Genomic DNA, 21,502 nt, shown 5'->3' with positions numbered 1-21,502 from the left:
TAGTTTTGTTAAACATGATTTTCCTTTCATAAATCCATGATGACTCTGCCCAATTCTGTTATTAGTTTCTAGGAGTCCTGTTTTTAATGCCTGAAGGATAGATTGTAAGTTTCTTTGCTATTGATTGTTGGACTAAGTATATAGGTCCTGAGTTCCCTCTCTTCCTCCCTTCTCAAGTAGTTGGTCCACCATTTCTACCATCTCTTCCAAAATCTGTGTAAATTTGGAAGATGACAGCCAGTGTATTTACAATCCATTCTAAACCTTAGAGTGCAAGTAATCAGGTTTTGTCTATTTTCCAAACGCAAAATACTCTGCAGATGCTGGGGTCAAAGCAACACTCACAACACGCTGGAGGAACTCAGCAGGTCGGGCAGCATCCGTGGAAACGATCAGTCGACGTTTCGGGCCGGAACCCTTCATCAGGACTGTAGAGGGAAGGGGCAGAGGCCCTATAAAGAAGGTAGGGGGAGGGTGGGAAGGAGAAGGCTGGTAGGTCCAGGTGAAAAACCAGTAAGGGGAAAGATAAAGGGGTGGGGGGAGGGGATAAGCAGGAAAGGTGAAGAAGGAATAGGGGAAAACACAATGGGTAGTAGAAGGAGGCAGAACCATGAGGGAGGTGATAGGCAGCTGGGGGAGGGGGTAGAGTGATACTGGGTTGGGGGAAGGGAGGGGGAGGGAATTACCGGAAGTTGGAGAATTCAATGTTCATACCAAGGGGCTAGAGACATTCCAGACGGTGTATGAGGTGTTGCTCCTCCAACCTGAGCTTAGCTTCATCATGGCAGTAGAGGAGGTCATGTATGGACATATCTGAATGGGAATGTGAAGCAGAGTTGAAGTGGGTGGCAACTGGAGATCCTGTCTGTTGTGGCAGATGGAGCGGAGGTGCTCGACGAAGGGGTCCCCCAATCTGTGTGGGGTTTCACAGATGTTGGGGTCATCTATTGCATCCGGTGCTCCCGGTGCGGCCTCCTCTACATCGGTGAAACCCGACACAGATTGGGGGACCGCTTCGTCGAGCACCTCCGCTCCGTCCGCCACAACAGACAGGATCTCCCAGTAGCCACCCACTTCAACTCTGCTTCACATTCCCATTTGGATCTGTCCATACATGGCCTTCTCTACTGCCATGATGAGGCTAAACTCAGGTTGGAGGAGCAACACCTCATATACCGTCTAGGTAGTCTCCAGCCCCTTGGTGTGAACACTGAATTGTCCAACTTCCGGTAATTCCCTCCCACCCCCCCCTTCCCCTATCCCAGTTTCACTCTGCCCCCTCCCCCAGCTGCCTACTGCCTCCCTCATGGTTCCGCCTCCTCCAGCTACCCATTGTGCTTTCCCCTATTCCTTCTTCACCTTTCCTGCCTTTCCCCTCCCCCACCCCTTGATCTTTCCCCTTTCTGGTTTTTCACCTGGAACCTACCAACCTTCTCCTTCCTACCCTCCCCCCACCTTCTTTACAGGGCCTCTGCCTCTTCCCTCTTCAGTCCTGACGAAGGGTTCCGGCCCGAAACGTTGACTCGATCGTTTCCGCGGATGCTGCCCGACCTGCTGAGTTCCTCCAGCGTGTTGTGAGTGTTGCTTCGTCTATTTTCCATCTTTCTGCTGATTAATTTCTCCAATACTAGTTTTTGTTAATGCAAATATCTTTGTGTTCCTCTTCTGGTGTATTTCTAATCAGGTTCCAGAAGTTTTCTATGTCTTGTTCTGTGAAAACATACAAATTTTGTATTTTTCCCCTCTGCCATTTTTTTCATTGAGTGATAATTTTCCCTGCCTCATCCAGTATGGAACCCACATTAACCTTTGCTGGTCTTTTTTTCACCTATGTGAAGAAGTTTTCACAGTATGAATATGAACCATGTTCGTGTATACACAGACATCATTGTGAAGACCCCAAGTTAATAATCTTTCTCAGTCCATAATCAGATTTATTAAACATAATTGCTGCCAGTTCCAGGAGAGGGATGACTGAATTCCATTATTGTTTTAGTGACAAGATGCAGTTGTTTGCCTCAAATGAATACCCTTGTGTTTTATTTAATTAGACAGAAGTGTAAATATCATTCATTCCAGTCCTTTGATAAGATGCAATTGGACTTGTCATGTGGTATTCGTGCTGAAGTTTGTGGTTAGTTTCAAATTGTACTGATAATTGACTGTAACTGCGTAGGAATGTGCTGTTTTTCTGCTGCATTAGTTAATTTGTTCGTTTGCTTCTAATGTAATACAGTTTTGTCATGACAACCATGATTTCAATATATTTAGAATAACACACGGGTCAGAATGCTAATGGTTATAATGCTTAAAATGCTGTACTGGCTAGAGTCATATAAGCTTTACATCATCCAAGGAAAAACCGGCACTTGATTGCTATTCCAAGCTCCACCCTAAACACCTTTCCTAATAATATCACACCACAATTGCATTGAGATCTACTGCACCAAGTTTTTCTTTGTCTAATCTCTGACTGTAATCCTTAAAAAAAAATTGGTCGGTGGGAGAATGGAAAAATTGCCGCCCACAAACCTTCCTCTTAGTGACGTACCGTCTTGATTTGGAAATGTATTATTGTCCTTTGTCATGGCTGAGTTTCCATCCTGGAATCCTACTAATAGCTCGACATTTGCCAAATGCACTGCAGAAGTTCAAGAATGCAGCTTGCTCCCACCTTCTTGCGGGCAATCAGAGAAAGGCAGCAAATGCTAACTCCACATCCTGGTTATATTTCTAAAAATGATGGGCACATGTCATTTCAGAACAGCGTGTAGTAAAAATAACATGAACCTCAGATTGAATGCTTGCTGCATATTCATATCTAACTCTCAATGTTCCGCCGTCTTTTTCAATGTAACACAGGATGAGAAGATTAACCAATGCTGGTGTTTGTTGCCCCCAAAGGTAATTCCACAATGCCTGAGTCATTTGGCATTGGTAGTGTAATACTTTTTTAAAGTAATCACCTTGTTTGTTTGATTTGCCATTTCCAAATAATTACATGGCTGAAAAAAGGATCTAGTGCTTTCCCGGCATATATGACGAATAAACTCTTCTCAGGCTTCCAGCTGGGTAAAAATATCAATTATAACCGATGTTTCGATGACAAAATCTGCCATCTTCATCAGGGATGATGCCTGGGCTTGTCTAATGTGGTGGTATTTATACCCCCGTAGTCCATCCTGCCTGGTTGGTTAGTTCTCATCCAATCAGTTGTCTACTCTCCCACATTGATTGGATGCGGACTTACCAATCTAGAGGGACAGACTACGGGGGTATAAATACCACCAGACTAGACATGCTCAGGCATTATCCCTAATGAATATGGCAGAGTTTGAAATAAAAACATCAGTTATAATCGATATCTGTACCCGACTGGAAGCCTGAGAAGAGTTTATTCGCACATAGCTGAAGTTTGCAGAAGTCAGTTTTGGTGATCTGAATTGTCAAGTGCTTGTTCCATTGTCAATTGCTACAATACCAATTGTAGCATGTAACCCCTGATAATGTAGCTAATGGTAGTTTTAACACACCCTGGGTTTATACATTTAAATTTGTTCATATTATCCAGGGCTTTTCGTTGAGCTATAATTTCTGCTCTTGAAGATATATTCCATCTGAATGATATGTCTGAATCTGACATTTATTTTTTCCATAGCCTTAGGATGTGAGTCAATGGCTGAGTCTGATAAAAAAAAAGTGTTTTGATGAGGTAATACGAAAGACTGATGAAGGGAGTGCAGTCTGTATGGGTTTTCAGAAGATTTTTAGTCAAGACCTAAGTAAAAGCTGGTTAATAAAACTGAGGCAGTGCAGCTCAGGTAAAAAAAAACACACAAAATATTGGCTTAAGGCAGAGAAGAGTCATAGTAAATAATTGTTTTTCAGACTTGAGGTGACTGAATTAAAAAGTGTGCTGATTTCTAGGGATCTATGCTGAAACATTTCCTTGATATTTGGTATATTCTAAATTTGGATATGGGGATAGAAAGACTCCAAGCTTGGAGGTATGAAAAACTGTGTGGAGGATACTGACAGACTGCAAGAGGACATTGGTAACCTAATAGGATGGCAGGCAACCCCTTCTTCCCCCTTCCTTTCCAGTCCTAATCTTTCCCCTTCCTTTCCAGTCCTGGTTCTTCCTCCTTTTCCAGTCCTGAAGAAGGATCTCAGCCTGAAATGTTGACTTTTAATTCCTTTCCATAGATGCTGCCTGACCTGCTGAGTTCTTCCAGCATTTTGCATATGTTGAAATGGTAGGTAAATTTGGTCGGGAGAATCTTTGAATCAAAAAGGCATAGGAGGGCACCACTTGACCCTTGCTGTCTCTTTGTAATCAAATTACTCCCAATCTGAAAGATTTTGAAACTGAATTCATACTCTGAAACTGATTTGATGAACTTGAACTCTCATTGTCTGGATTATTAGTCCAAACCTCTCACCCCTTGTTAACCAACCTTTACACAGAACGTGGACCAAAATCTTTGTGTAAATCAATGCAGGCTGCAGTTCCTTCATCAATCTTTACGGTTATCTCCTCGAAGCATTTTATCAGTTTCAGCCACTTGTTTACAAACCAAGACAATGGAGAGAAATAAATGTAAGATTGACGTGGATCATTCAGATCACAGGTTCCAATAATATAACCATTATACTATCTCATCTCATCCTAATGCCGTCCAATTCAATATGCTTAAATACTATTTTTCTCACTCACCAACCCCACTCTGCCGATTTCAGTTGCTCATGCATTTGTCCTCAAGCAAACTTTGCTTTATAGATTTTAAATGATACATTTTGGCAGAAAGAGTGAGGAGCAAAAATTTGCACTAAATAGCACATTTGTAGTAAATGCTGGAGCAGCGAGACCTTGGTCTATATGTGCATAAATCTTTGAAAGTTGTAGGATGTGTTTGGAGAGTAATTAATAAACCACACAGGATGCATTGGGTTCATACATAGGGTCATGGTGTAAAAAACCAGAGAGGTTACATTGAACCTTTGTGAAGTACTGTCTAGACTACACTGTCTATGTTTTGCTCACCATGCTATAACAGGGTTTCAAAGTTCTAGACACACTGCAGGAGAAATGGATTAGAATGCTTCCAGGAATGACTGATTTTACCTACAAAATTAAATTGGGGAATCTTGGAACAAAGAAGGCTGAGGGGAGATTGGATAGAGGTGCACAACGTTGTGCTGGGTCTAGAGAGATAAATAGTGTGTGTTAACAGACAGATTAAAAATCAGAGGATCAACGCAATAGGAAAATTAGAGAATGGGTTATATTCTGAATCTCCGTAGAGGTGGATGGAGATAGATTCGAATTTGGGTTTTCAAAAGAAAGTTGGATAGGCTCAAAGGAAAATGGCATGTAGGCCAGAGAGAGAGAGTGTGAAGGATTGGGAATGATTTGATTGCCCTATGGCAAACTGGCATAGGCACAAGAAGATGCATATCAGTCTCTTATGTTGTGGCAGTTCTGTGATTATGCCCAAAGCTGGTACCTTGGCTGTGCTGGCACATGGTAATTAGATATCCCGATGAATGTCTTAATTAAATTGTAAGTAATATTTGTAATAATCTGCCAAATGGCGTTGTGAAGGCTGAACTGGCAATTATAAATACAGCTTTACATAACGAGACAATTAGTGTATCTGGGGAATGAGTTGAGATGGGCTGAAGTGGTCTTTGAAACTTGAATCAATTTATTAATTCCATTCAACAGTATTACCATCTATAATCTGATTCAGGTGCTTCCTTTTGATTTTTTGTAAATCTCTACTTTAAGTATCAACATGTTGAAGGGCAGTTTTTGCTATTTAATTCCATCAAATGTCAGCACATCTATTTTAAACAAATCTTGCAAGCTTAGTTGCAAGGTCAGTCTCCATAGCTACAACCTTACAGTTAATTTCTAGGTAGTGTTTGCAGACTGGAGCAAAAACCTGGAAGGGGAAGGAGCCAGGATGGGGGTGGTTGAAAGAAAAAGAGGAAATGTTGCCAAATCCGAATTATAGCTGAAAGAGTTGGCATTAGTTAAAAGGTTATGTGAAAAATGGGGCTGTGTGATTGCTCTTTCAGGCAATACAGGTGCCATGTCCAAACAGCTTTCTTTTGTGCTTTAAAATTGTACGAATGTAGAGCAAAATCAAGAGTAATTAACTGAAGGACTTTTAAACCATAGTCTTCAGTCCTCTTTCCAACCAGAAGAACTAACCTTTTGACAGTGTATTTTCATTTCCCTCAGACCAATGGAAGCTCATATTCATTTTCTTTCTTGACTATTGTGTTTATGTATCTGTGGTAAAGTTCTTCCCTTTGGTTACTATGGAGTGTATAATTCAGTCACTGTGATGTTAAATCATCGATCTTGCAATCCTGTGTACTAATAATGTCCCATGGATAGTTGGTACTCCTGAGGTGCACAGAGGAAATTAATTTGCAGTTACACAGCTTCTTTAATTTTTGTAAAACCTTTCCGAGGCACTTCCTGGGAATAATGTCAGACACAACGCTGTTGACACTGAACCACTTAAGGAGATGTTATGATGAGGAAAGAGAAGACTGTAATAATACATAGTGACAGAAAGGTTGAGTACTTAACTTGCACTTCGTGTTGTGTTTTACAGAATCTGCAGTTGTGTGAAGCTGAGAATTACATTTTAATTACCAGTCTGGAACTTCAAAGGGATCTGGAGATACTGGGCTGCCAACCTTCGGTATGTGAAAGATTTCACTGTAACCCCTACCCTTTCCCCTCTACATCTTCCCTTCTCTATAAGCAGAATTCAAAATGCAATAAGAGCAGTGAATTAAGGCACAAAGGTAGATTTGAAGCCTTAATTGAGTTGCTTTGAGTAGGATTGTGGGAAGATTGATGTTAGCCCAACAGTTATGGTGATGGGAAGTTGCAGTTGTGCACGCTTGGCTGTGCTGGCTTTGCAGGTTGTTTTGACTTACAACATGGGCAGAGACCTGTAACGGGGATCGGAAATGCCAGATGTGTAAAACTTGAAATTTTAGCACACCAAATGAGTTTGGTAGAGGAGTGCTGCAGATGCCCACCCACCGCAAGTACACTGACAATTGTGCTTATCTAGAGTTTGGGACCAAGAGTGAGTACATGCGTACATGGGAGAAACCAAGTGCAGACCGGCTGACTGCTTTGCACGGTACGTGTGGGATGGCTGTATTATGGTCTGGTATAGCATTTCAGGTGCACAGGAATGTAAGAAGCTGCAGAGAGTAGTGGATCACAGGTACATCGAACACCACCATTAATAGCATCCACATCAGGGGCTGTCTCAAGATGGTGACATCAAAGATACCCATCATCCAGGCCATGCCATCTTCTCACAGCTACCATCAGGGAGGAGGTACAGAAGCCTGAAGTCCCCTATAAGCAGATTCAAGAACAGTTACTTCCTTTTAAGCATTCCCTTGAATCTCCCTGTACAACCCTAATCACCACCTCAGTGTAATAACACTAAGACATTTTGACCACTTTGCATTACAGTTAACTTTACTTTTGTTTTAATTGTTTTATCTTTTGTAAAAATTGTGTATACTTTATGTTTTTCTTGTGAATATTGTAGCTATGATGCTATTACCGTGGCTGAGGAATTGGTGCAGGGGGCAAGGTTTCAGATTTGTGGATCACTGGGATCTCTTCTGGGAAAGTATGACCTGTACAAAAAGGACGGGTTACACCTGAACTTGAGAGGGACCAATATCCTTGTAGACAGATTTGCTAAAGCTGTTGGGGTCTGTTTAAAACTAGTTTGGCCAGTTGGTATACAGGTAGACACAGCGTGTAGAGACACCGTGAGGAAGGATAGGAAGTTGGTACAGCAAAACTGCAGTCAGTGGAATGGGTGGAAGTGTGGAGGAACAAGGGTGATGAATGTAGAGCATGGGTCAGTATGATGTTGTGGCCATTACTGGGACTTGGCTGTCACAAGAGTAAGAATGGCTGTTGGATGTTCTGAGGTTTAGATAATTCAAAAAGGACAGGGAGAGGGGTAAAAGAGATGAGGAATTGCATTGCTAATCAAGGATAGTATCATAACTGCAGAAAGGGAGGACATCATGGAGCGATTGTCTGTTGAGTGAGTGTGGGTGGAAGTTATATACAGGAAGGGTCAATCACTCTATCGGCAGTATTCTACTGACCTCCCAATAACAACAGAGACACCAAGGAACAGATCAGGCAATTTGGAAAGTGCAAAACTAACACGGTTGTCATGGGTGATTCTAATATTGATTGGCATCTCCTTAATGTAAAAGGTTTAGATGGGGCAGAAAGTGTCGGGAGTGTCTAGGAAGGATTCCTGACACATACAGGCAGACCGACCAGAAGAGAGGCCATGCTTGATCTGGTGCTCGGCAATGCAGTGGGTCGGGTGTCAGATTTCTCAGTGGGTGAGCATTTTGAAGACAGTGACCACAACTCTCTGACTTTACCATAGTGTTAGAGAGAGATAGGAACAGATGGTATGGGAAAGTCATTGGAAGAGGGGAATTGTGATGCTATTAGGCAGGAACTTGGGAACATGAATTGGGAACAGATATACTCAGAGAAATGCACAATGGAAATATAGAGGATTTGCACGGGGCCACTTGCATGGGGTTCTGGATAAGCTTATCCCACTGAGACAGGGAAAGGAACCATGGTTGACAAGGGATGTAGGACATTCAGTGAAGAAGAAGAAGAAAGATACTTTCACAGGTTTAGGAAGGTAGTATCAAGCAGGGCTCCAGAGAGTTATGAGGTAGCCACGAAGGAGCTTAAGAATGGAGGTAGGAGAACTAGAAGGGGCGATGAGAAGGCTTTGGTAAGTAGGATTAAGGAAGACCCCAAGCATTATACATGTATGTGAAGAACAATAGGATGACTAGAGTGAGGGTAAAACTGATTAGGGATAGAGGAGAAAGTGTTGGAGGAAGCCCTTAATGAATACCTTATTTCAGTATTTACTATTGAGAGGGATCTTGATATTTGTGCGGACAGTGTAAACTGGGCTGAAATGGTAATGTTGACGTTAAAAAAGGATGTGCTGGAAAATTTGAAAAAAACGTTATGATGAATATGTTCCCAGGGCCAGATGATTATTACAGGAAGTGAGGGAAGAGATTGTTGCACCTTTGGTGATGACTTTGCATCCACACTAGCCAAAGTAGTACCAGATGGCTGGAGGGTGACAAATGTTATTCCTTTGTTCAAGAGAGAGAGAGGAGTAATTCTGGGAATTATAGACCAGTGAATCTTACTTCAGTCGTGGGCAAATTATTGGAAAAGATTCTTAGTCAGGATTTACGAACACTTGGAGAAGCATAGCATGGCTTTGTGAGGGACATGTCATCCCTCACAAGCCTGATTGAATTCTTTGAGGATGTGACAAAGCACATTGAAAGTAGAGCTGTTGATGTAGCATGTATGGATTTTAGTAAGGCATTTGATAAGTTTCCCATGGTAGGTTCACTCAGAAAGTCAGAAAGCATGGTTGATGAAACATATTCTGCCTGAAGCTCGGTGACAAGTGGCGTTCTGCAGGGATCTGTTCTGACCTTCAGACAAGTAAATTCCATCTACTACAACCCTCTGCCTTCTATGGGCAAGTCAATTCTGAATCCACACGGCCAAGCTTCCTAGAATCCCATGCCTCTTGAATGGGTTGAACAGCATACTGTGCTGCATTGTTCTATGTTCTATGCCAGCAATGCTGCTGCATTGCACTTGTATATACATGTATTGTGCATATGGCAGTGTACTTAACTTTGACTTTGAGCTCCCTCTTGACTTCCACTTTAATTCTCCTTTCTCACTCTGATCACAACCTCTTGCTCTATTATAATGAGGCTCTAACTAAGCCTGAAGAACAGTTCCTCTTGTTTTGTCTGGGCTTGTTGCAGTCTTACATACTTAGTATCAGACCCAGCTAACTTGCTTTCTTTGCACCTATCAGGATTGTTCAGTTCTACTGTGTCATCCATTTAGGGACTCGTTCAACATTAGATGCTCAGTTTTCTTCTAGCTGAGCAGTCTGACACCCTATATTCTTCAGACTTAACTTTTCTTTGTTTTGTTCTCATTCTCCAACTGCCCTCTTTCATACCCTTTATTCATATTTTTTTCTCTTTCTAGTTTGTGCTAATCCATTGACTGCATGACCTCCACAACTTATCTCCATGGCAATCCTGTCCTTGCTCTACCAGAGTTGTTCCCTTTGTCCTAATTGTCTTTCCTCCATCTTCTTTGCAACATAAATCTAAGTTGTTTTCTCTTTCCCAGTTCTGATGAAGAGCCTCCTACCCAGAAAGTTAATTCTGTTTCTCTCTCTACAAACGCTGTCTGACCTGCAGTGGGTGCGGTGGTTGGTGCTTGTAGGAGGTGTGAGTGATGAATCCACAGTCGCTCAGTTATTGAAGGCATTGAAATTTGGAAGCTGCAAGTCTCTTTGAAGGCGCATATATGACCGATTCATAGCTTCACATGACAACCGTCCATTCAAGACATTATCTATGTTTGGCTAAGTGTTGAGCCTTGCTCCTTTCAGTGCGACAGGATCAAGGTGGAACACCAAGATCTGTGAGCAAGGATTGATAACGTTTCAGAGAGGGTGTCCCAGAATCACAGCAGGGGTTGGCAAGGAAGTGATGTAGTTGGTGGCAGGACTATGCTGCGTTCAAGGGATGGTGTTGGGAAATTTCTTAGGCTTGGAGCAGTTACTGATGATGTATCCATACCCTTAACCTAGTGAAAGTTGGCAACCTAGGAAACTGGAGATACAGGAGAATGACCAAGATTATGACCAAGGATTGTTGGGGTTATACATCAATAGTACAAGTGGCATGTGTGTTGGTGAAAGGCTTGGATGAACTGAAGGCTTAGAGAGGTCAGAGTCTGTGGATCGGAGGCATCAAATGTGAACAAGATTGATGATTTGATTCTGTATTGGGGTCCAAAGCATGGAAATGGGTCCTGGGTCAACATTGCTTTGGAAAGACCTATTTGTCCTGGAGATGGCTGGAGCTCTCTCATAATGCCCTGAAGGGATGTTGCATGTGGAATTATGTCATCCCAAGCACCCCTGAGTCAGTGGTTCAATTAAGGGTGCAAGGGCCAGTTAGTGGCAGGTTAAATTTCTAGAGTGAAGTGGCATGACACAGAAATAATTGTGTCACATCACTCTAGAAATTGGACCTGGCATGCACTAGAAATTAATTTTTATTTCCCAACTTCCCCCCTCATGTTTCTCTCTGGAGGAATAAAAATTATTTTTTTCTAAAAGATCATTTGGAAGTAAAAGGTGCGATCGAACTCTTGGATTAAACTGCTTGATGGTTCTGCCAAATAATTTGGGGTTTGGAGGCTGTAGTTCACAGCTAATTGACAGGCGTATCATGAAGAAGATCATTTGATTAGTGTTTATAGTGATGTCCTACTTTGTATGTCTGTTTTATCATTTACCTATTTGCTGGCTTTTGTCCTTAACTCTGATCCTAAAGGTAAGTTTCTTCAGGAGGGAAAGAAACATTCAACCCACAATGAAATACAGCCACTTTTAGTAATGCACTTTTTGTCCAACCGAACAAGAGATTTCACTTAATCTTTTGATTACTTTTGCATGCTAGGTGTGTTTGGGTCTGTTTAACTGGATTTGCATGCAGAACACTTAACATTGAAACTGACTCATCCTGTTACATCACTCACCAGCAGTCATTCAAAGATCAAAGTAAAATCTATTATCAGCGCACATACACGTCACTGCATACAACCCTGAGATTCTTTTTCTGCGGGCATACTTAGCAAATCTATAGAACGGTAACTGTAAACAGGATCAGTGCAAATGCAGATGTAAATAAATAATGAGCATAAAATAACAATATAACTGAGTCCTTTTGTTGAAGATCCTGATGGTTGAGGGGTAGTAACTGTTCTTGAATCTGGTGGTACCCCTCCCAAGGCACCTGGACTTTCTACCTGATGGCAGCAGCGAGAAAAGAGCAGGGCTCTAGTCCTGCCAAAAGATCTGTTCACTCTATGCAATGATTACTGCATCATAAAAATAATTGGGAAGTGGAGCTGGGAAAGTGGGAGGAAAAATGAGTTAAATAAAATAAACATTAACTTTTTTTTAACAGTGACTTTTCAGATCATTTGTCTCATTCAAGTTTATAGGATCTGACTGTGCACAAGTAGCTATCATTCATCGTCTGCAGTATGCTTGATGAGATTTTTGAGAGATGCATAGGGTGCCACATTAATATCACTTTAGTTAAAGGACGAATATACAGGCTTGTTAAAAGTATTATGCATTCCTCCTATCTTCGCTTTGCAACCTCATCTCAGCAAAGCCATAACAGTACTCCGCACAGTTATACAGTAAAATGGCCTAGAAATTAAACCAGTCTCACTCCTTTCATTGTGAGCTGAATATTGTCTCCTGAGCCTCCAGTATGATGGCAAGAGGTACATGCTCATTACAAGATGAGCGTGGGTCTCACCATATTGGTAAAGACCAAGATACCCAGCATGATGTGCTTAAGCAAGGAAAGGGCATTAATCTTTCTGAAAATGTAAATAAGGAAACAAGTTGTCCACGTGGCCCCCAATGCATGGTTAGTTTGGGCAGGTGTATCTAGTAATGAGCCTCATTTTCCTGATTGGTTCCTTAAGGAATCTTAACTAGAATAAATATTACTTAAAAATGCCTGCTCTTGCTGAGATTGATTTTACACCACACCTCCCCTCTAATTTTCACACTCCTCCAGACAGCAGTGTCTTGTGGCACAGTGACCCGACCTTCGATCGTGCTTCGCTGAAGTGCTGGCTGTTCCCGGCTGCAGCTCAGAGGAAACGAGCATCATTTACAAAGCTGCATGCAGTCTGTCAGTTTGCTCCAAACTGCGGGAGACTGTAAATTCCAACACAGCTCAATGAAAACATTTTTGCATGCATGTATGCGCGCGTAAATACACACACACACACATACATACACACACACACACACACACACACACACACACACACACACACACACACACACACACACACCCCTTCCAACCTTTGTCTGGCTAGGATGAATTTGTGTGTGTGCCATCTGGCACTCCACGTGCACTATTAGTTAACCTTGAGCAATATGCTATATTTGGACTCTTATTATAGAATTCCGTGAAACAAAAGCTAAGGTAAAAGTTTCTTGTAAATCTCTGTAGTATATGAAACAACATTAAGAACCAATGTGCAACTTTTAAGAAGAAATAATTTGAAATTCATCATTTACTGATTTCTAATGAGTTCCACTGTGGGGACTTAGAACAGTAAATCACTGAGTTCAGTGCTACTTGGGTTTTAGTGCTGGGGAACATGAATCTAATGGAAATAAACCTGAAGTACTGCAGGTACTAGTTGGTACATTCATGTTATCATCCTGTCTAAACTGATGGAAGCAGGATATGCCTTGTTATGTCTTCTAGAATCCAGTATGGCGCATTTACGTGTAGTAGTATGTTGGCTGATTACTCTTGACAGATGACTGTCCCATAGTTGACGTGTTGGCTCGTGCACTGATCTCTGTCCTTGATGAGCATCATTGCTTCGTTGCTGACCATTTTCACTCCTCTCCAAGCCTTTTCTTTCCTGTCATTTTTCTTGATGTAGTGATATTAGATTGTGATAACATTGAATCAGTGGATTTGTTTTTCAGATTATGGATTGGTTTGTGTGTGAATCTTATTTAAGCTAAAACCTGTCCCAGATTGTTGTCTGAAGACTCCTCTTGAAAATATGCATGACTTAATAACAAGTGGAACCATGTTTGCAGTTTTTCAGTTATGCAGTTATTTTCTGTTCTTCCTCATTCTCTGTCAAGTCATTGTCAAAGATTAGGTGACACATCTTGATTACTTAAATGAGCTGTTGGAGCCTGCCTGTTAAATGTGAAATTTTAATACACGAAGAGATCATATGAGAGTGTAAGTCAAGCTGTATTATGGATATACAACATTGAAACAGGCCATTTGGCCCATAGAGTCTGTGCTGTCAACCATCCATTTTACGCTAATCTAGACTCGACCCACTTTTTGTTCTCCCAACAGTAATTCCACCCTTCCTTGCAGATTCTATAATGCACTGGAGGCAACCTGCAGAATGGCCAGTTAACTTACTGACCCTCCGGTTTTTGGAGCCTGGACCTCCCAGAGAAAACTGAGGTAGCCGCAGGGAGAAAGTGCAAGCTCCACATGGACAGAACCTGAGATCAGGATTGAACTGGCTCTGTGGTGATATCAGGCTGTGCTGCAGTATACAGTGAATGGAACCACTTTTGTTCTTTTTTGGAGAATAGTTCTGGTTACTGTCATGAAATATTTCTGAAACTTTTTTTGACCTGAGAAAGTGAAGTCCCATTAGACAGGGTTGGAAAGAAGAGAAAATAAATTAGATAATATTTTATAAACATAAACGTTGTAGGAGGAAAGAAAAACCTGGATTGTGGGAGATGTAAGAGAGTTCGTTTGTATATGGATGTTAAACTGTAAGATATAAGAGCAGAATTAGTCATTCATTGCATTGAATCTGCTCCGCCTTACAGTCATAGTACATTTTTTAACCCCATTCTCCTGTCCTCTCCCCTTACTCCTTAACCCCCTTACCAATTAAAAAACTATTGACCACAGTTATATCATTATAGTAGACAATGAATTTAGAACCAGAACAAGATGTCGAACTTCTTTCCTCTTTCTCTCCATGCTGAAGGTGTTTTCTTGCAGCCTTACAGATGATGTGAACTTAGACCTGTATTATTGGTGGTTGATAGATGCTTTCCCAACAGAAACTATTGAAATCGTGCATGAGCCCCCAGACTGCTTCCAACATCACCCAGTTGTTTTGCACTCAGTTCAGCAGTGAATTGTGAAAAGATTGAGGTGAGGCAGTTTTCCCTTTAACTTTGAAACCTGTAATCTGATGCAGAGCTGGCTCAGGGCCCAGATCCTTTGGATGAAGCAACTATTCATCATAGGTGAGAATTAATTCCAGAGTGTGCAAAACACAAAACAAAGCAACTGTAATTGCTACCGGGTGCGAGTTAAATGTGCATCCACGGCCAGCACGAGCAAGTCTGCCAAATGATGCAATAATATAGTGAACTAGGCAGCAGGAATAAGCTGTACATCAGACTCACTGCAATCATCCTGAGATTACTGAGCAACTATTGTGGAATGTCATAACTGCTTTGAATCCAAACATCTCTAAGAGCAGGAGTTAGAGTCATGTAGCATGAAAACGGGCTATTCAGCCCACTTAATCTCTGCCAACCATCAGGCATTCATTTACACTAATCCCATTTTATTCTACCTCATCCCAGAATCTAATGCGCGTCTACCATGGAGGATAATTTGCAGTGGCAAATGTACCAAGCATCACTTTTTTGGGACCTTGGAGGAATCTTTAATTCAAAATGATTCTACCCTGTTTAGTTATTCATTTTTATGTATAGTCATAGTCATACTTTATTGATCCCGGGGGGAAATTGGTTTTAGTCACAGTTGCACCATAAATAATAAATAGTAATAAAACCATAAATAGTTAAATAGTAATATGTAAATTATGCCAGTAAATTATGAAATAAGTCCAGGACCAGCCTATTGGCTCAGGATGTCTGACCCTCCAAGGGAGGAGTTGTAAAGTTTGATGGTCACAGGCAGGAATGACTTCCTATGATGCTCTGTGTTGCATCTCAGTGGAATGAGTCTCTGGCTGAATGTACTCCTGTGCCCACCCAGTACATTATGTAGTGGATGGGAGACATTGACCAAGATGGCATGCAACTTAGACAGCATCCTCTTTTCAGACACCACCGTGAGAGAGTCCAGTTCCATCCCCACAACATCACTGGCCTTACGAATGAGTTTGTTGATTCTGTTGGTGTCTGCCACCCTCAGCCTGCTGCCCAGCACACAACAGCAAACATGATAGCACTGGCCACCACAGACTCGTAGAACATCCTCAGCATCGTCCGGCAGATGTTAAGGGACCTCAGTCTCCTCAGGAAATAGAGACGGCTCTGACCCTTCTTGTAGACAGCCTCAGTGTTCTTTGACCAGTCCAGTTTATTGTCAGTTCGTATCCCCAGGTATTTGTAATCCTCCACCATGTCCACACTGACCCCCTGGATGGAAACAGGGGTCGCCGGTACCTTAGCTCTCCTCAGGTCTACCACCAGCTCCTTAGTCTTTTTCACATTGAGCTGCAGATAATTCTGCTCACACCATGTGACAAAGTTTCCTACCGTAGCCCTGTACTCAGCCTCATCTCCCTTGCTGATGCATCCAACTATGGCAGAGTCATCAGAAAACTTCTGAAGATGACAAGACTCTGTGCAGTAGTTGAAGTCCGAGGTGTAAATGGTGAAGAGAAAGGGAGACAAGACAGTCCCCTGTGGAGCCCCAGTGCTGCTGATCACTCTGTTGGACACACAGTGTTGCAAGCACATGTACTGTGGTCTGCCACGTACTGTATCTGAGTACTGCTGGAAATGCTGGCATTTATTGTCCAACTGTAATTGCATATGAGGAAGTTGTGGCAAGCAGTTGCAGTTCTTCTGGTGAAGATACTCTTGTAATCCTATTAAGGTGGCTTCCAGGAGCTGGTCTCAAAAGCAGTGATACATTTCCAAGTCTGTATATTGTGTGACCCTGTGGAGAGAGGCAGGAATGTGCAGTTCATGATCTACTCTTGCACCTGAAACCTATATCCCCCTTGGTGCTAGAAGTTGCAACTGGAGTAGCCTTGGTGCGGGCACTGCCCAGTGGAACTCCGGCAGAGACGTTTTGGGGCTGGTGTTACTGAATGCCAGCAACAACTACCTTCACTTTCTCCTTTGTTTGTTTGTAATAGATATAAAGGAGTAGCATGCAAATGTAGGTAGTATGTAAGTTTACTGACCACACAAAAATTGGTGGGGTTGTAGACAGCAAAGAAAGTTGTCTAAAAGTGTAACAGTACGTAGGTCAGCTGGAAAACGTTGAGGAGCAGTGGCACGTGGAATTTAATCCATAGACCCTGAGAGTGGAATACAGATGGATAGTGTAGTGGATTAAAAAAAACATTTGCTTGCCCTCATAGGCTGAGGCATTGAGTATAAGAGCTAGGACTTTGTGTTGCAGTTGAACAAATCATCAGTTAACGTACATGGAGAGTATTGTGTACAGTTCTAGTCACCACAATATAGGAAGGATGTGGTAACATTCAACAACACCGAAGAGATTCATCAGGATATTTGCTGAAATGAAAGGCTGCAGTTACAGTGGGTTCTGGTTAATTGGGACACATCGGGACCAGTACATTTTGGCCCAATTAAGCAGCTGCCCCAATTAACTGAAGTTTCATAGAAATAGTTAAAAAGATATAAAAAAAGATTTAAATGAAATACAGAACAAATTAGAACACTACCGATACTACTACAGCACTTTTAAACTGTGTGTTAGTTCCTAATAGTTATCAATGGAGGAATTCATCCAGTGTACAGTGCCATGTTTTTTTGGTTGACTGTAAATGAGCAAAATTAGTGCAGACACCTAGTGTAGATAAATGGACTGCTTTCATACAATGCTTTCAACGATTGCATCCTTAAAATCTTCATTTTCATTGTAACACGAGATAATTTTCGATACCTTCAAGTTCTTCGTAGTTCCTAACTTGAAGTAGTGAAAATGCTTCATTTTCACTCCCGGCAGTTTCTAGCATCTCCAAGCTTGAATGCTTGAAACTGCGGTGAGCAAAACAATTCAGAGTTGTCATATTGCTTATTTCTTGCCAACTAGAAGTGTCACAAATCACTGCTTTTTGAACACAAACACATGCAACTGATGCTATTTAAAAATTCTTTTCCCTAAGTACAGTGTAGCGTCTACCAGCCACACAATTGCATGTGTTAGAATGCTGTTTGGCAACAACGTGCTGTCTCAATTAAGTGGCATAGTGTCTCAAATAAAGGGAATCCCAGCTATTTTCTTGATTAGTTTTTGTTCTTTAAGGTTTGTCCCAAATAAGCTAACTGGAATATAGATTAGATTATGAGAACACTCAGTCCTCTTTTATTGTCATTTAGAAATGCATACATGCATTAAGAAATGATACACTGTTTCTCCGGAGTGATATCACAGAAAACAGGACAAACCAAAGACTAACACTGACAGAACCACATAATTATAACATATAGTTACAGCAGTGCAAAACAATACCATAATTTGATGAAGAACAAACCATGGGCATGGTAAAAATAGTCTCAAAGTCCCCAAGTCGATCGACTCCCGAGTCCCCGATAGCAGGCGGCAAAAGGGAGAAACTCACTGCCATAAACCTCCAGGCACCGTCAACTTGCCGATGCCTTGGAAGCAGCCGAACACAGCCGACACTGAGTCCGTCCGTCCGAAAACTTCGAGCCTCTGACCAGCCTCTCCGATACAGCCGACACTGAGTCCGTCCGTCCGAAAACTTCGAGCCTCTGACCAGCCTCTCCGATACAGCCTCCCAAGCGCCACCCTCTGCCGAGCGCCTTCGACCTCGCCCCGGCCGCTGGAACACCCAAAGCCGAGGATTTTGGGGCCTTCTGCTCCGGAGATTCCGGTTACCACACAGTAGCAGCGGCAGCGAAGCGGGCATTTCAGAAGTTTTCCAAATGTTCCTCCATACTCTCACATCCGTCTCCATCAAATCAGAATTGTGCACGGTCCCCTACTTGACAGATAATAGATATTCATCACCAGAGAGGCCGCGCGTGCTGCTGTCGCGCCGCCATCTTCTCCTCCTCTCCTCCTCCTCTCCTCCTCCAGAAGGCTGAGAAGTACCCTTATATGAATTATAAAGGATATAGTTAAGATAGATAGTTGGAATATTTCTCCCCAGGGCGGTTGAGTCTAAAATTAGATGGCACAGAATTAAGGTAAGAAGGGAGAAATTTAAAGGACATCAAGCCAGTAAGTTTTTCTCACAGAAGGCAGTGTATATCTGGGACAGGAGGTGATGGAGGAAGGTACTATTACAATATGTAAAAGACATTTGGAAAGGTAGTTGGATATGAAAGGTATAGAGGGGAAAGGGCTTAATGTGGGCAAATGGAATTGGTTTGGACCATCATTGTCAGCATAGATGAGGCAGGCTGAATAAGCCATTCTTATTCCATGAATTGGAGTGTTTTCTGCTTGATACCTTTCGATCAGGGATTCGTAACTCAAGTCTTTGAGTGCAAGTCAACTCCCAAACCTAAAATCAGCTTCCCCACACTTGCATAGCTTCCCATCATGTTTTGATTTCCATTTAAGTGTGTTAATGCAGATCTCACTGTCTGTACACTAACTCACACCAAACAGCACTGAACTAGCTCAACTTACATTGCCTCCCAGTCCACCAAAGCCACAGTTATAAAATTCTCATCCTTAAAGCCCACCATTTCCTTCTGTAATCCCCTCTAGCCCACTGAGATTGCTCTGCTTTTCCAGTTCCAAGACTAGATTGCCTCAATACTGGTAGATGTGTCTTCTGCTATCAAGACCTGAACTCTGTTATTCGCTTATAAAATTTCTACTATGTTTTTGGCTAGGGCTCAATACTGGATTTTGATTGATTGTACTTCTGAGGAATATCTCAGATGTTACAGTTACTTTAAAGGGGCTATATCAGGGGTTCCCAACCTTTTATATGCATTGCACCAATACCATTCAGCAAGGGGTCTGTGGTCTCCAGGTTATACAGCTGCTATGATGGTTGTTTTTATTAAGCAGGCACTGTCAGCAATGGCTGAAAGAAGTTAGTTAAAACTTGTCGATTGAAACGGAGCTGTCTCGAGGAGGTGTAATTGGGAGGAAGTAAATGAGGGCAGGGAAGAGAAACAAAAACATCACTAGAACAGCGAGGTACAGAACACTGCAGATGTAGTCAATCCAAACTGAAAGAGAATCCTGCAAATTCTCCTGTGTCATTCACTCTCTCTTATTTGCCATCCAGTTTGCATATTTTCCCTTTTGTTCTCTCCACCCCCATCCCTTCTCTTCAACTTAAAACATCTTGGATTTCTGTCTTTTGCTAGTTCTAATGAAAGATTCTCAGTTTGAATTGTTTACTCTCTTCATCAATGCTGCCTGACCTGTTGAGTATATGCAACACACATAAAAGTTGCTGGTGAACGCAGCAGGCCAGGCAGCATCTCCAGGAAGAGGTACAGTCGACGTTTTGGGCCGAGACCCCCGATCAGGACTAACTGAAGAAAGAACTAGTAAGAGATTTGAAAGTGGGAGGGGGAGGGGGAGGGAGAGATCCAAAATGATAGGAGAAGTCAGGAGGGGGAGGGATGGAGCCAAGAGCTGGATGGGTGAATGGCAAAGGGGATATGAGAGGATCATGGGACAGGAGGCCCAGGGAGAAGGAAAAGGGCGGGGAAGCCCAGAGGATGGGCAAGGCATATAGTGAGAGGGACAGAGGGAGAAAAATAATGTGTGTGTATATAGATAAATAACGGATGGGGTACAGGTGGGAGGTGGGGCATTAGCGGAAGTTTGAGAAGTCAATGTTCATGCCACCAGGTTGGAGGCTACCCAGAGGGAATATAAGGTGTTGTTCCTCCAACCTGAGTGTGTCTAGACGAAGGGTCTCGGCCCGAAACATCGACTGTGCTTCTTCCTAGAGATGCTGCCTGGCCTGCTGCGTTCACCAGCAACTTTTATGTGTTTTGCTTGAAATTCCAGCATCTTTAGATTTCCTCCTGTTGAGTATATTCTAATTTTCTTCCGTGACATAATCATTGGATATGAGGGCATGTTCACTCGTGTCCTATGTAGTATTATAACAACACCAATAACAATTTGCATTAGCTTGTATTGGAGCCAACACCAAAGTCTACAGTGGTTCCTGTCACTGTTATTGATAGCTGGAGACAACAATGCCTTGTTAATTACCTTATGGCATTCTGGGGCAGAGCTAACATTAAGGCACAGACTACCACAGGCTACATGGGTGTGTGTATATTGCTGTTGGTATATTGAGGGGGATCTCTCTTCGGAATGAAGGATTTGAGTGATTTTAACTTCATTGAACTTGTTCCTTTCAGCAAGAAAGAAACCTATAACATAATCGGCTCATAGAAGCAGGATCACAGGCATTCCAGTGTTCATGACTTTAATCCTAAAGAGGCTGCAAATGCCCACTTCACTGCCTTTGTGGAATCTCATGGATCAGTTTTCCTTTAACATTCATGACTCATTATTGGGAGCTCCACTGAACAACATGAACGTCAGACCTGTTAAAGGACTTTCGAACATCTACCCATGGGTTTCAAGGTTTTGCACGCATTATTTTATTTAAATTAGGTCATCCTATGTGCACTTCTGATATTTGACCTGCCCAGTCCCAATGTAGATTTAATTGATTCTTCTTTCTTCCCAGAAAAATGATTCCCCTAATGAGAATTGAGAAGAAAGCAAGTCCAGCTGGTTGCAGCTG

The 21,502-nt window shown here is 42.2% G+C and overlaps 1 protein-coding gene across 10 annotated transcripts in view; it reads left to right on the top strand.

Moving 5' to 3' along the window:
• Positions 1–21,502, top strand: part of pknox2 (pbx/knotted 1 homeobox 2) — a 522,498-nt gene that overhangs the window by 275,317 nt on the left and 225,679 nt on the right. For 9 of the 10 annotated variants that reach the window (XM_072238378.1, XM_072238384.1, XM_072238383.1 and 6 more), the window contains one exon: positions 6,633–6,722. The gene's annotated coding sequence lies outside the window, so the exon portion shown is untranslated. Of the gene's footprint in view, positions 1–2,887; positions 2,905–6,632; positions 6,723–21,502 lie in introns of those variants that run through there. The other variant, XM_072238381.1, reaches the window with a different exon arrangement.

Source organism: Mobula birostris, chromosome 20 (assembly GCF_030028105.1).
Source record: "Mobula birostris isolate sMobBir1 chromosome 20, sMobBir1.hap1, whole genome shotgun sequence".
NCBI classification, from domain to species: domain Eukaryota; kingdom Metazoa; phylum Chordata; class Chondrichthyes; order Myliobatiformes; family Myliobatidae; genus Mobula; species Mobula birostris.
The sequence above is the reverse complement of the archived record's forward strand: the minus strand, read 5'-3'. Positions and strand labels throughout refer to the sequence as shown.